Raw genomic sequence first — 17,163 nt, 5'->3', positions numbered from 1 at the left:
AGACATAAAGGTGGATCAGGTTCGAGTAAATAGTCAAAATGATCTATAGTACATGGATAAAGTTGGGTACCTTATTCTAGTAACACTATTGGATGCGGCCTGCTCTGTAGTTATTACAAGGAGTTGTAAAGTGCTACAAACGAAGTGATTCTAATTCGTTCATGTTGGACATGAGGAGTAGGGGTGTCCTTGTGCAAAAGAGTTTGTATAAGATCGGAACCACGAAATAAGTCACTCTTACTTTATATACGCTGTTTACTATTAAGATTGACTATTTCAAAGCGATGACCTAGGTAACTTGGCCTTAATCCTGAGCTAACTTATAAACTCCTATTTATCTAAGATTGATCTTAGATTTGCATAGGTGAGAGGTGTTAGCTCAACGGCGCCGGCTCAATATGACTGCCATTTAGGGGTAAGACTGAATAGATAGCTGGAGACAATAGGATGCAAGAGGGAATTCACTCCTACCGCTTTAGGGACAGTAGAGAGTTGTTCCCTTAAATGCTGATTCTTGAGCTTGAACAAGGGATCCGCCTCATTTGGTATGAGAGGGACTCGATTTTGTGATTGGATCACAAAACAATTGTTCATTAGGGGATTAGTGGGGACTTAAGAAAATAAAAGGTAATTTCGGGGGTAAAACAGAGATTTGACCCAGCCGTTATTGCGAACAACCTGTGAAGGATAAACTTACTAATCATGGTTATATCGAGTGGACATAATATATCTACAGTGAGGGGAGTTCAACTATGGGCTTTAGTGGAGTGACCCATTAGTTAAGGAATGGGGGTTAGAATCGGTCTAATGAGTTTAGCCTTTAATCTAGGATCATTGAAGCCCATGATTTGTAGGTCCATGAGGTCCCCCTACTAGCTCAGAAATGGATTAGCTCTAGAGTAGTGTGATAAGTTAATTTGAAAACGTTCAAATTAGAATAAAATGGAAATTGGAGAAAATATATTTAAATATGATTTAAATATATGAAAATGACTTTGTGTAAAAATTAATTTAATATTGGATATTAAATTAATTAGAAATTAATTAGAATTATTTAATTAATTATTTTATTAATTTTATTAGAAAATTAATTTGTAAAATTAATAAGTTTTGATTTTAAAAAATAAAATATGATTTTCAAATACAAAATGGATTTTGGAAATTGAAATTACAAAAAACTTGAAAATGGGTTTTTCAAAGTTCATCTTCAAGTAGCTTACAAGGTATCCACCTTCTCCTTTGATTTACTCCAAGCATGAGCTGCAATCCCATGCAGCACATATCTCTTTGCATAATAGTCTGTAATATATTGAAGAGATTGGAGTGAAGAAAGAGGTGATAACCGGCTGAATTTTTACTGAAAAATTCAATGAAGAAGGTATTCTTCAATGGGTTCTGTTTAGTGAGCTTTTTTCATATTCCCTTTGATTCCAGCTTATTTTGAGTCCCACAAATTAATCTAGAGCACCAAGAGGATAGTAGAGAAGATCTTGTTGTGGTCTACACAAGGATTTAGAGGTTTTTGCAACTGGAAATGAAAGATTTCGTTGGTTCGGCCAAGGTATGTTTCATGAAACCCATTATACTCTATTTTTAGCAATGTTTTTTTTTTCAACCAAATTAATGAATTATAATTCTTATGGATCCTGATTTCTTTCGTTTGTGTGCTAGTATAGATCCAACAATTGGTATCAGAGCATCTTTTAAGCATTCAGTTCGGATTAAATCTAGTTTGGTGGTGTTTTTGCATGAAAATATGAAACTGGTGTAATGATATGGTTTTTGAGTTTTGGATTTTAATTTCTCTTTGGATTTCCAATTTAAATTTGTAATTAACTCTTGCTTGATGAGCTTTAATGTCTTCCCAAGAGTCTGTAATTTATTTTGGAATCATTAGAGTTGAAATTAAGCTGTAATTCGAAGAAACAAGCGAAGGGGTTGAGTTGCAGATTCCAGACGATCAGCCTCTGATTTCCCCTTGCCTTTTAATCAACCAAATGCTAGACCGCCTAGCTGGAAATGATTTCTACTACTTCCTGGATGGATATGTCGGCTATAACCAAATCATGATTGCTCCTGAAAATCAAGAGAGAAACCACATTCACTTGCCCGTATGGAACATTTGTGTTTTCGATGCATGCCGTTCGGCTTTGCAATGCGCCGAGCACTTTCCAAAGGTGTATGATGCCCATCTTCTCTGAATACCTCGAAGACTCTGTAGAAATTTTCATGGACGACTTCTCTGTGTATAGGCAAACATACGAAGTCTGTCTCAACAATTTGGAGAAGATATTGAAAAGATGTGAAGAGAAGAACCTCGTACTTAATTGGGAGAAATGCCACTTCATGGTGAAGAAGGCATTGTACTTGGGCACAAGGTCTCCAAGGATGGGCTAGAGGTGGACAAGGAAAAGATTGAGGTAATTGAAAAGCTTCCACCTCTAGTGAATGTGAAGGCTGTCAGGAGCTTCTTGGGGCATGCTGGCTTTATATAGGTGTTTTGTCAAAGAGTTTTCAAAGATTGCACGACTACTGAGTGCGTTGCTGGAGGAAGACAAAAAATTTGAACTTCAATACCAATGCCTCAAGGCATTCAGGATTTTGAAGAACGCATTAACAACCGCACATGTGTTGATCGCACCGGACTAGACACAGCCCTTTGAACTAATGTGCGATGCAAGCGGTTATGCGATGGAGCTTGTGCTAGTGCAGAAGAAGAAAACAATACTACATCCCATCGTATATGCGAGTAAACCTTAAACCTTGCTCAGACAAATCACACGATCACAGAAAAAAGAACTGCTTGCGATGATATTTGCGTTGGAAAAATTCAAAGGTTATTTGCTGGGAACTAAAGTATCATTCACACTGACCACTCGGCGATAAAATATTTGATGACAAAGAAAGATGCAAAGCCGAGTTTGATTAGATGGGCCTCCAGGAATTCCAACATGGAAATTATTGATCGCAAAGGGACGGAGAACCAGGTTGTGGACCATTTATCCAGATTAGAAAATCCAGAAGTTGACCGCAACCAGTTAGAGGTGAACGCAACCTTTCCTAGACGCGGTTATTTAAGATTGAAGAATTACCATGGTACGCGGACGTGGTCATTTTCTAGTTTGCGAACAATTTCCTGAAGACTATACAGACCACCAAAAGATGCAGCTCAGACATGCATGCAGATCCATATTATTGGGATGAGCCAAATCTTTATAAAAGGGGGTCAGACTGGATTTTACGCCTGTGTGTACCAGATGCTGCTCACCAACGCATATTATCACAATGTCATGACTCGCCATACAGAGGACACTTTGAAGGCCAATGCACAGCAGCGAAAGTATTACAAAGTGGGTATTATTGGCCAACATTATTTAAGGACACAAGAGAATACGCGATGAAATGTGACCGGTGCCAACGCACGGGAAATATTTCATGGAAGCATGCGATGCCCATGAACATCATTTTAGAACTGGAATTGTTCGACGTCTGGGGCATAGACTTCATGGGACCATTTCCACCATCTAATGGTCACAAATATATTCTGTTAACCATCGACTACATAGGTGAGGGTTGACCTTAGATTTGCATAGGTGAGGGTTGGCTCATTAGCGTCGGCTCAATATGACTGCCATTTCAAGGGTAAGACTGGATAGATAGCTGGGGACATATGGTGCAAAAGGGAATTAACTCCTACCCGCTTTAGGGACAATAGAGAGGTTGTTCCCTTAAGTATTGATTCTGGGGCTTGAACAAGGGATCCTGCCCTCTCATTTGGTATGAGAGGGACTCGATTTTGTGATTGGATCACAAAACAATTATTCATTAGGGGATCAGTGGAGACTTAAGAAACAAGAGGTAATTTTGGGGGTTAAACAGAGATTTGACCCAGCCGTTATTGCGAACAACCTGTGAAGGGTTAACTTACTAATCATGGTTATATCGAGTGGACATAATATATCTACAGTGAGGGCAGTTCAACTATGGGCTTTAGTGGAGTGACCTATTAGTTAACAAATGGTGGTTAGATCGGTCTAATGAGTTTAGCCCTTTATTCTCGGATCATTGAAGCCCATGATTTGTAAGTCCATGAGGTCCCCCTACTAGCTCAGAAATGGATTAGCTCTAGAGTAGTGTGATAAGTTAATTTGAAAACGTTCAAATTAGAATCAAACGAAAATTGGAGAAAATATATTTAAATATGATTTAAATATATGAAGATGACTTTATGTAAAAATTAATTTAATATTGGATATTAAATTAATTAGAATTATTTATATTGTTTAAATAATTATTTATTAATTTTATTAGAAAATTAATTTGTAAAATTAATAAGTTTTGATTTTAGAAATAAAATATGATTTTAAAATCAAAATGGATTTTGGAAATTGAAAATTACACAAAACTTGAAAATGGGTTTTTCAAAGTTCATCTTCAAGTAGCTTACAAGGTATCCACCTTCTCCTTTTGGTTTACTCCAAGCATGAGCTGCATCCCATGCAGCACATCTCTTTGCATGTTAGTCTGTAATATTTGAAGAGATTTGGAGTGAAGAAAGAGGTGATACACGGCTGAATTTTTACTGAAAAATTCAGATGAGAAGGTGTTCTTCAATGGGTTCTCTGTTTAGTGAGCTTTCTCCATATTCCCTTTGATTCCAGCTTATTTTGAGTCCCATAAATTAATCTAGAGCACCAAAGAGGATAGTAGAGAAGATCTTGTTTTGGTCTACACAAGGATTTCAGAGGTTTTTGCAGCTGGAAATGGAGATTTCGTTGGTTTGGCCAAGGTATGTTCATGAAACCCATTATACTCTGTTTTTAGCATGTTCTTTTCAACCAAAATTAATGAATTAGAATGCTTATGGATCTTGATTTCTTCCACTGCGTGCTAGTGTAGAACGACACGACCTGACCCTCTATGGTAGACCCGATCCCCTCCCCCTACCTAGTCCCATACCTGGCCGGGCCGGAACAAAATCCAGAAGCATAGGGCGACAGGGCCCCACCTCCTCCCACTACTCGACCCATTGCACCTACCCGGTCCCCTCCCCCTACTCGGTCCCATACCTAGTCGAGCCGGGACCGGGCCAAAATCCAGATGAAAAAGGAACGACATGGCCCGGCCCCCTCCCCCAACTTGACACCCTGCACCTACCCGATCCAATACTCGGTCGAACTGGGATCGGGCCAAAATCTCTTCCCCATCCTTCTCGGCTCGGTCACATACCCAATTTATTTTGTTTGAAGCTCGGTCGGGTGCCACCTACACCTACCCAGTTTTTCCCCCTTCCCCTCATCCTTTCCTCTATTTCCCGCCCATACCTGGTCAAAATACACATAGGGCCCGACCGGTCTACCATCGGGCACAATCTTCCACAAATCTACCCTAAATCTTCCTCAAACTTCTCTGCCCGGTCACATATCTTGTGACCATAGTATGAAGCCCGGCCAGGTAAGACTGATTTCTGGAAACTCATTTTTAGGCTCAAACTTATTCAGAAAATGTCGAACATGATGTTTTTAGGAAAAAAAAATAACATTAAACATAGATCTAACATAGATTTCAAATATTCATGCAAGAACAGCTAACATAAACTAACATTGAGTGGGAAAAAAATGAAAATCCATACCTTAATTGAAAAATCCCAAATAATCTTCAATGAAAAGGAGAATGGCAAGGGAAATGGAGATAAATGGAGTGAGATTGAGGAAATGGTAGGGAGTGACCGAAAATGGAAAGGAAAATAGTGAGAGTGAGGGTTTAGAGGGTTTGAGTAACTTTTGAAATGTGAAGGGTATTAGGGTAATCTTACTTAATTTTCAAAATTGTGGGGGTAAAAAAAACAAGCTTTTTAAAAAGGATCCAAAACTCAAAACTAAAACTTGAAAAAAGGGTTGTTTTTGTCAATTACCCTAAATAATTTAGTAAGCATAAGTATGAGTAAAAGAAGTAGGATTAGATTGCTTCCTTATTATGAAAGAATGTATGTACCAAATGCCACCACAACGAGCTCTAACACGACGAGGAAGACCTCGAAGTGAATCCACAGGGGTTCAAAATAAAGGAAATGACAAATGCCTTACGTGTTACTTACACCAGAAGCACTACAAATACTAATACAAAATATGAGTAATGGAAGCACAACCTCATCCACCACACCAATAACCAATGATACAAATGACTCGACAATCATTCGAGAATTCAGGAAGTTCAATCCTTCAACATTTGATGGATCATCTATGGATCCCACCAAAGTAGAAAATTGGATAACAGAAATAGAAACCATTTTCCACCACATGAGCATCCCATAAGAACAAAAAATAAATTATGCCACCTTCATGTTAATAGGTAATGCAAAGTTCTGATGGGAATCCACACAAAGAACAATCAAAGGTTCGATCTCGTAGCAGCAATTTAATCAGGCTTTTTACAATAAGTATTTCCCTTTGACTGTGAGATATCAAAAGGAAGTGGAATTTCTTAATCTTCGTCAAGAGAACATGTCGATGGGGAAGTATGAACAAAAATTTGATTGCTTGTCTCACTTCATTCCTCAGCTAGTGAACACAGAAGAGAAGAAGGTGGAAAGGTTTATTTGGGGATTAAGAGAAGGCATTCGGGGCACAGTTGCTGCTTTCCGACACAAAGAGTATGCTTTTGCCCTCGAATTGGCCTTACTCATGGAATTAGATCTTGCTGCCAAAACCTCAAGTTCTGAACGAGGATTCGTGCCAAATCAAAAGAGAAAATTCAATCGATAGGGCTTCCAATGTTCACAATGGCAAGCTAAAAATTCCAAGGGCACTCAGGGTGTACAGTCACAACAGAAGAGCCAAACATTCACATATCCTAAGTGCGAAAATTGTGGAAAATACCATCAGGGGAAATGTCTTTGAAACTTAGGAGTGTGTTTCAACTGTGGCCAGACGGGTAACTATGCAAAGGCTTGCCCAGAGCTCGTCACCCAAGTATCAACTGCCCAGACCACCCAACCTATCAGTAATAAGGTTACCCAGCAACAGAAAGGACGGGTGTTTGTTGTTACACGTCAAGAGGCAGAGAACCAAGATGCAGTTGTTACAGGTACATTACCCATCCTCAGGTATTATGTCTTCACTTTATTTGATTCCGGCTCTAATCATTCATTCATCTCTACAACATTTGCAAAACATGCTCAACTAACATCAAAGCCCTTAGGCTATATTCTATTCGTAGCTACTCCTGCCGGAGTATCCATGTTGGCCAACTCAGCTGTGGAAAATAGCGAGTTGTCAATATCAGAACATAAACTAGGGGTGACTCTTATCATCCTTGACATAAGTGATTTCGACATAATACTAGATATGAACTGGTTAGCAGCAAACTATGCAAGCACAGATTGCCATAAAAATAAGGTCATATTTACCTTTCCAACAGGAATAAAATTTAAATTTAAGAGCTCTAATACATAATCAGCCTCAAGAATAATTTCAGCCTTAAAAACTAAGCATTTACTCAACCATGGGGCTTGGGCATATCTAGCAAGCGTGATGGACTCACGAAACCCAAAAGATGATATTAAGGATATTCATGTGATAAGAGAGTTTAAAGATGTATTCTCAGAAGAGCTTCCAGGTTTACCACCTAGTCGAGAAATAGAATTTTGTATAGACCTAATTTTTGGAGCCGAACCAGTGTCTAAAGCACCATATAGAATGGCGCCTGCAAAGTTAAAAGAACTCAAAATACAATTACAAGACTTGTTAGACAAGGGATTTATATGCCTTAGCGTGTCTCCATGGGAAGCACCTATCTTATTTGTTAAGAAAAAGGACGGATCAATGCACTTATGTATAGATTATCGAGAGTTGAATAAGTTGACAATAAAGAATAAGTACCCACTTCCACGCATTGATGACCTATTTGACCAATTATAAAGAGCCTCAGTATTCTCCAAAATGGACTTACAATCTGGATATCATCAACTGCGAATCAAGGAGTCTGATATTCCCAAGACTGCTTTCCGAACAAGATATGGGCATTATGAGTTTGTTGTGATGCCCTTTGAATTAACTAATGCCCCAGTAGCCTTCATGGACTTGATGAATAGAATTTTTAAGGACTATCTTTATAACTTCATGATCGTATTCATAGATGATATCCTAGCCTATTCCAAGTCTGATGCAAAACATGAAAAACATCTTAGGGGTATCCTTTCCATATTGAGAAACAAGAAGTTGTATGCCAAATTCTCCAAGTGCGAGTTTTGGGTGCGACAAGATGCCTACCTAGAGCATATTGTAAACAAGAAGGAATCTCAGTAGATCCTTCTAATATTGAAACAGTTACCAAGTGACCTCGCCCAACAACGGTAAGTGAGTTGCGAAGCTTTCTTGCATTATAAACCACGAAGCATGTTATACTACATGATCGTTTAGTGCGCGCGTCTACCATGCGACGAGTATCAAAAACTCTATTACCTCAAGCGTCTACGCAATCGAGCAGCCAACCCAATAGGATAAAGTAAACTCTTTACTCTATCATTTAGCATCCGCTATGCAGTTGTTTAGTAAATACTACACGATCAGGTAGAACTTTTCTATACGATCATTTAGCTTGGGCTACACGATGCGACCAACCTTTGGTCTTCTTCTTCGATGAGAACAACATCTCTATGTTTCGAAACTTCATCACGAATGACTAAAAACACTCCAAACACTTTGAATACAGACTCGATTGCTTGTTAATTATGCCCAAAAATGTAGACCCCCTTACAAATTAACACTTTGTAAACTTAAAGAAAGCTTTAAACAGAGGCAATCATCCTATAAACATCCATCAACACATCCAAAAACACATTTAACTCTTAAACGCATTGTAGAACACTTAAAACCCACCATGACTGTAAAGGAGGTTCAATACAACAATGGAATTTGGAATATCAAAACAACCTGGCTCTGATACCAATTAAAGGAAATCTAAACATAGATATCTAGTGAGCGGAAGCGAATCGTTCCAAATTCCATTGAGAATGAACAAAAACAATGACAGTCTAAACGAACAGATTATGCATAATAAGTAAATTACAAGCATGCTTCTAAAAAGAATGAACAAGGGATAGAGTATGCATACCTTTGAAGAACCTTTCTTCAAGTATCTCTCAATCAATCTCCAACGCGTCCAGAGAAGCACTCGAACGCAACAAACAGGATAGCCCCAACACGAACTGATGAAACCTCGATCATTATTGAGTCCAACCCGAACCTCAACCCTCGAACTGAACAGGAACACCACCACAAGTGTTATCTTGGTATTCTCGGTGTAAGAATCCAAGAGTTATGGGCTCTGTGTGACTTTGGATAGAGGAATGAAGGAGGTAGACGATCGAGTAAGTGAGAGATAAATGTTGTCTATCGTATAGACAAAATACTCGATCGTTTAAAAGATGAAACCTATTATATAGACTTTGCTACTCGATCGTTTAGCAACGAGTAAACGAGTAACTATCATATAGTCAACTCGATCGTGTAGGCTATGAGACACTATCGTTTAGTAAAACGCTTTTACACGATAGTTTTCATTTTCTCAAACAACACAAATGAATCAACCAACCGACTTGGAAAACAATTTTCCTTTTATCTCACAGTTACCATAAAACTTTCAATAACCTCCCACTCAATTTAGTTATTAGAGAAAAAGAAAAATTAGTTATCATATAATTAATATGTTATAAATAAATATAATAACCAACTTATCATATTATATTTATAACCTATAGATTTAATATTTCATCATATGAAACATATAAACCATACTTCTTTTTCTATTTTATTATATTTAATATAAATCATATTTATATTAATTCCTCCAATTGATGTATCTAATACATCATATCAATTATATCACATACAATTGAATTAATTTAATTATATCACATATAATTAAACGTCCTCTTGTTAATTTGAACATTTCAAACTAACCCAAAATCTAATTCTCAACATGAACCCATTGAGCTACTAAGAGGACCTTATGGACCTATAGCTTGAAGCTTCAACGGTACGTAAATAACTACTAAACTCTTTCATCACGAGATCCACCATCCGTTAACTATTGGTCACTCTACTAAAGACCGATAGTTGCACTCTTCACACTACAGATATATTTTTGTGTCCGTATGACCAATCAACAATGCGATGACACTTCATAAATCGTTCGTAACTACAATTGGGGCCAATTCACCGTTTTGCCCCATGTAGTTACATTTAACTCCTTAAGTACCACTGATTCCTCTAATGAACAATAAGTCATAGTCCTACTATGACTAAGTCCTCTCAGGCCAGGAGAGGGTATGGCCACTATGTTCAAGTTCTGGAATCAGCCTTTAAGGGAGCAATTTATCCACTTACCCCTGCTTCAGAGAATGAGTGAATTCCGTCTTGTGTAGTTGAGTTCCCAGCTCCCCAATCAGACGAATCCCCAAAATGGTAGGCTTGTTGAGTTGGCAATTTGGCCACTCTCACCCATACAAATTAAAGGACCGCCCTCATGAGCAGGAGTTCCCAACTCACTCAGGATTAAGGTCGTGTCACCTATGATCATCCTAGTGAGATGTAAGTCTCAATTGTCAACAGCGTTATATAAAGAGACTAATCATCTCGTGGTCCGATCTTATACAAACAGGCCACTCTCACCCATGCAAATCAAAGGACCATTTTCATAGGCAGGAGTTCACAACTCACTTAGGATTCAAGTATTCAGGTCAAGTGACCTATGGTCATCCTGGTGAAATGCAAGTCTCTTCTAGTAGCGGTGTTATATAGAGAGACTATTCATTTCGTGGTAATCTTATACAAAAATCTTTGAATAAAATACCCTCGTTCACATGTCTCTACATGAATGATCAGGATCAGATCACTTGTAACACTTCACAACAATTGTAACAACTACAAATCGGATTATATTCGTAGTGTCACCAGGACAAGGTATCCAATCTTATCCATTTACTACATACCATTTAGGTTATCACTTAAACATGATCCATCTGTATGTCTCCACAGACATGTTTAAGTTACAACTGATAACCTTGGATCTTAGTTTATTGGTTTTGGTGGGTTAATGCAACTAAATGTCGAATAAAATACTTCTTATTTTATTAGATAAATAAAAAGTTTGTACAATACAATTACAAACTACAAGACCACAAGATTTAGGGCATCAATCCTAACATTTATGATATTTTATGGTTTGTTTCTTGTTGGTTTGTTTTGGTAGTGTTATGGTTTGAAGACTTTGTTGTTTTTGGCTATTCAGCATTAGTTTAGATGTTGTTTTTAGTAATTGTTAAGTCTTTATTCTTGTCAATCAGTTGTGTTGAATTTGTTGGGTTTTTTTTTTTCCTTAAAAAAATATAAGCCAAAGGGGGAACTTGTTGGAGATTTTAGTTGTTGACTTCATATTTTTCTCAGGCATTGGTTTCTGCAGATGTCTAAAAAATAGTCTTAACATTGGTGTCAGACAACAGATTATTTTCCTACAGAATATTTTTCCTAATCTGGAAATATCCAGCTGATTTGTTTCGTTTATTATTTTCCTTTATTGAAGTGTGACTTATCTTTTCCAAATTGGGTTTTTTTTTCCTTTTCTTGATTCGTTTATAAAAGAAGTAATATGTTGATTTTTGACTAGAGCCATTTTTGTTCGATGCTTTTGTTATTTAAGCAAGATGAGTTTTTGTTCTACAGCCATTGTGTGTATCCTGGTGTTCTCATTTGTTACTTACTATTCCGTTGTGCGAATTCTTCATCTATTGATTGCAACACATTGAAGATAATCACGATCTTAGGGGGAGCCTAAGTCATTGCTGCCAAAGAAAAGATTCTCAGTCTTAAGGGGAGCCTAAAGCTTAGCTTCGGAGAATGAGTTCTCCATCTTAAGGATATCCTAAGATTCATCAGTGAAGGAAGTTCACTGACTAAGGGGAAGATATTTCAGCAAGAGGAGTCCCATACACTATCAAAAGCTAAAGTGTCTAACACTAATATTATCAAACTTAGAGGAAGCCTAAGTACACTTGAAAGGGAGTCTCACATCTAGGGGGACCCTAGGTGATCAGTTAGTTGAGCTCTACGTGAGTCATTGTAGTAGTCATGTATTATAGATAAGTACTAAATTATAAACTGCTTAACTCTTTAATATTAGTGGATTATCTTTCCTGGGCACACTACCCCTCAGACGTAGGTGATTTATTGTCGAACTAGGTTACCAACTCCTATGTTAATTTACTTGTCTTTATGATGGTAGTATTTTGATGTTACAATATTTGTGAGTACTTTTTGTTTAACATCCAATTTACAAGTGACGAGTCATTCTAACGCTTTTTCAGATTATCCCATTTCCCTTGAAATCCTTCATAGGCAATGTTCATAACTCACTCAGGATTGAGATCGAGTTACATGGGGCCATTGTTTGAAATATTAATTTCTTCGGTCAATGGTGTTATAAAGAGAGATTATATATTTTATGGATTGATCGTATGCAAACTCATTATATAGTATACCCTACTCGCATGTCTCTACATGAACGATTTTGATCAAATCATTTGTAATGTTTATAAAGTGGGTCATATCCATAGTATTATCAAGATAAGGCACCCACCCTTATCCATATACTATAGACCCTTTAGGTTATTACTTGAATAGGATCCACCTGTATGTCAACTACATAATACTTAAGTCTCATGAAATAACCTTGAATTTTTACTGTAAAGGATAATTCATTATTGTATATTTAATATTTAAATTAAATACTATAATAAATAATCAATAAACTATGATGCTTTAGGGCAAAAAAATCCCAACACTTCTAACACTAATAGATTCTATCACTAATAGACTCCAAGAGCTAGATCTAAATTTTTCTATCTTTGCAAATTCTTTTGTATTATGCTATATGCGTTATTACTTTAGACCTGATTACTATATTTGGCAACTGTCCCTATTTATTTGGAAGTATATTATCATTGATAAATTTTTAACATAAAATGTACCTAAAGTACATACTACTTATGAGGATTTTATCAAACAATATAAACTAAATTCTAATTATAAATCAATGGGACTAAATTCTAACTTTTTCCAAATCATAAAGGTCGAACTTATAATTTGCAAAAAAAAAAAAAATAATAATAATAATAACAGAGAAATTAAAATAAAATAATAAAACTAGAAACACAAGAATTAATTTGGAAAAATTCCAAACTAGAGAGAAACCACGGATCAGAAAAAATACACTATGTAAAAAATTATTACAATCACACAAAATTCTCTCCCCAACCTTAGTTACAAAATCACTTTCTCAAAACTTTTGACTACTCACACTATTTTTCTCACTCTCAAACTAGTTAATGCAAAAGAAGCATTAACTAGAGTTAGCACATCTAAGCTTAAATTGTTGCGGCAGTTGCAAATATAACAATTAGGCTCAAAGTATTTGCATAGCACAATGCAAAAGAATTTACATATATAACACAATTTAGATTTTATTTTCGAAATCTATAAGTGATAAATCATATCACTACTAGGAGTCTATCAATAATAAACTATATTACTGGTAGGAGTCTATTAGCAATAGGTCTATCACTGATAAACTTCGCTATATTTGCAATTCTTTAATAATATTGTTATATACTTAATTATTATCCCTAAAAGTGCTACCCAATGTAATTGCCCCTAAAATGTTTCTAACTGGGACAACTTGAAACCAAAGACATAGGCTCCTTTTATAATGTTTGGAGCCTATGACTTTCTTGAACATTTCTGGTGTGGGACAACTATACTTCTAATATTTTGCCAAAAAGCAACATAATACTTGGGTGCAATTTGACTTGCACTCGTCTCCATGAATTCCCTTCAATCACAAAAGAAAAAATATATAAAAAATTCTTAGGTACATCTCAAGTTGAGCTACATCTATCTTTATGAATCCCACTAAATTTTTCCAATCATAATTTGCCATGTGACAAATTTTCTTACATTCTTTTTTAAATATTTCAATTCGTTCTTTGTATGCATGATGAAAGTGAGATGCATAAAAATAAGTGTATTTTGGGATGTACCTTAGTATTGACCATTTTTAAACAGAAAAATTTGCCAAGAGACAACTTGTTTAGATGCATCATATAAAGATAGAGATGGGCGCAACGTGAAATGCACAGAAGTATTATTTTTCTTTTTATATTATGGTTAAAATTTTCTACTTGATACTATGGGCAAAAACTCACAAAATTAAAGGTAGTCTTATTTTAATTATTATCAACTAATATGTTGAACATGGATCCAAGCCCAAATTTTAAAGGTTAAAATCACGGAGTCCGAAATTCCAAAATGTAGTTCCTGTTGAACTTCGCTTATTTCAGTATGTTATAATTTAGTGTATAACATATAAAAAATACATCAAAATTAATGTCAATTTTTTTATTACCAGCAATTGAGTCATTAGTTTATAAACATGCATTGACGTTCCTATGTATATATATATATATACACAGAATAATTATTTTAAATGGTAAAATTATTGACCTTTTTTGCCTTTAATTTTAAATTAATAATAATAATTAATTAGTTAATTGATGTTTTGATGATAACAAACTTGCTTTTACTCACTAACAATTTTAATATTTTATAGTGTTTATTGCATTGAACTCGAAATAATTCCAATGTAATTTGAATCACTCAAATCGAAGTTCAAACGAAGAAAATATAGTTGAACAAACTTAATAATTGGGTTTTAAGAGAGAATAATTTTTTAAAAGATATTATTACATTATATTTTGTTTGTGTCTAATGAATAATAAATAATAGAATTGAGCAAATGTTTCACTTTATATTGGCTATACCTTTTCTTTTTTAAAAAAATTTACCATTATAATTATTACTATTTTTAATTCTCTACCATTGATTTGAATTTTACAAACATCTAATAGCCCAAATTAAATTTGGTTTTCACTAATTTACCTCTCCTTTTAAACTCATCATCTTCTCCAAATTTACACGATAATTTTTATATTTTTACAATCCTCCCTAATTCATTAATCCTCCATCGTTGTTCTCTCCAAGTTTCAATTTAATTTCTTCTTTTCATCTAATTCTTGAGAGGGATTTATTAAACCCTATTCACCCTCTCTAGGATTGATATCAATCCGACAAAAACTACTGAAAAAATATAACAAAATATCATTGATAGATCAACAATATTTTGCTATATTTCTAAACAAGTTAATTTGTTTTCCTATATGAAAACAACCCAATGTATAAATTGTAATTATTTTAACAGATTCTTTTTTTTAATGATGACAACACCCATTCATCTTCGCCACATTGAAGTGGACCATCATGTTAAGCACGTGTTCACGAACAGATGTGCCTTCCTCCATTTTGAAGTTGAAGATGTGTTTCAGAGCCTTGTGCTTGAGTTGCCCAAATGGTTGTCCGAACATCTCCGCAGGGACTCCATGATCTCACGCGCTGAGACCATGGACTCATGCTTCTTGGCCAATATGTCGTTAAGACTGGCCAAGATATAGGCTCGGGCATTCTTGTTCACCCGTGTCCAACGCTCATAAGCCTCCTGAACGTTTCGAGTGACGTTAGGAAGTGGAATAGGAGAACACTCTTTCGTAAGGACGAACATGAGATCCTCGATGATAAGTATAATTGTTATTTCCAACTAGCGTAATTCTCGCCAATTAGTTTATTGGCGCTAAGTAGAGAAATTATGGTTGTAGCCATTTTAAAACCGTTGTTGAAAAACGAACAAACTTTTATAAGTCTATGCTTAAACCACATTTTAACACCAATTTTAGTTTTAGCAAAATAGTTTCCAAGTACCCTAAGTGAAAAGACTTCTATTTCGCAATGATGCCCCAACGAAGCAGGACAAACGTCACTAGTGGGGTGATCTGATGTCCCTTCACTGGGATGAGACATTCTCAACCATTAGGCAAAACCAACTCTTGGAATTGCAACTAATAGTCACCATTCGTTTGGTCCAGAACTGTTAACCCTTAACAATTTCACGTAAGTGTAACCCCTCGTTTTCGACCCCAGAGTTTCGCCCTAATGCGCCCACCATAGGGAGAAAAGAAGATTCGGACAAGAGACTAAGTGACCTTATCCTATACAGGAGATCAAATAAAGAAACGTGTAAAACTGTCATCCTATAGGGGGACACTCCCAGGGTGTCTCGAGGTGATGCACAAAAACTTTATTCAACCTAACGAGAGAGACCGTGGGATATACTGTCGCACATCTCACTCCTACTTACTATGAACATTCTCTCCATCCACCTTGATATTGACCTACCCAAACGCCATTCTTTAGGGGGACACTCCCAAGGTGCCACGAGGCCTAGGATAGATCTCACAGTGTGGACAATAAAGGGAGAAATACGAGAGGTTTAAATGAAGTATCAGATACCCTAAGTACCTCCCACTGAATGTTCTATCTAGGGGTTCATTAACTTAGACCATTCGGCTACTGATTTTAATCTAAGTCAGTTTAATCTGCTAAAAAACAACTCTTGTCTTTGAAATTAAACAAGTTCAAGTAGTCACATTAAACTCTTTAATGGACTGTCCTCAAATTTGCATGCATGCATCAAATCTATCTAATTCACTATCCAGGTAGGTTCTTAGGTAGGGGTGTTCCGTTTCCATCACCTTAAATACCCCAGCGTAGATAGAACCCACCTTAAACAAAAGGTCCCTTATAGATAGATTTGCTATGCTTTAACATTTTATTAGTCAATTTAATCCTATTAAACTGGTTAAAAGATTAAAGTCTAAGGTTGCTAATCATATTAGAACTGTGATCTTAGGTCTATCTCCACCAAGTTTTAAATCATTTTTAAAACCATGATTCAAACATAAGATCGCATGCATGTCTTCCTTATAGATTTTAGTTCTAATTTCCTTATAACTTTTATAAAAGAAACAACTAAAACCACATTGTCACACAATTAGGTATTTATAACACTTATAAATTTAACCTATGTGTCATGCTTCATGCAATGTCCGTTTATTACTATACATAACTTTTATATACAAATAACGAACCAAGAAAACATACTTCCATACACCCTTAACTATAACACTTATAATATAAAGATAATGCATGTCTATGCTTT

Source organism: Benincasa hispida, unplaced genomic scaffold (genome assembly GCF_009727055.1).
Source record: "Benincasa hispida cultivar B227 unplaced genomic scaffold, ASM972705v1 Contig686, whole genome shotgun sequence".
Taxonomy (NCBI): Eukaryota; Viridiplantae; Streptophyta; class Magnoliopsida; order Cucurbitales; family Cucurbitaceae; genus Benincasa; species Benincasa hispida.
This window is presented reverse-complemented; position numbering follows the sequence as displayed.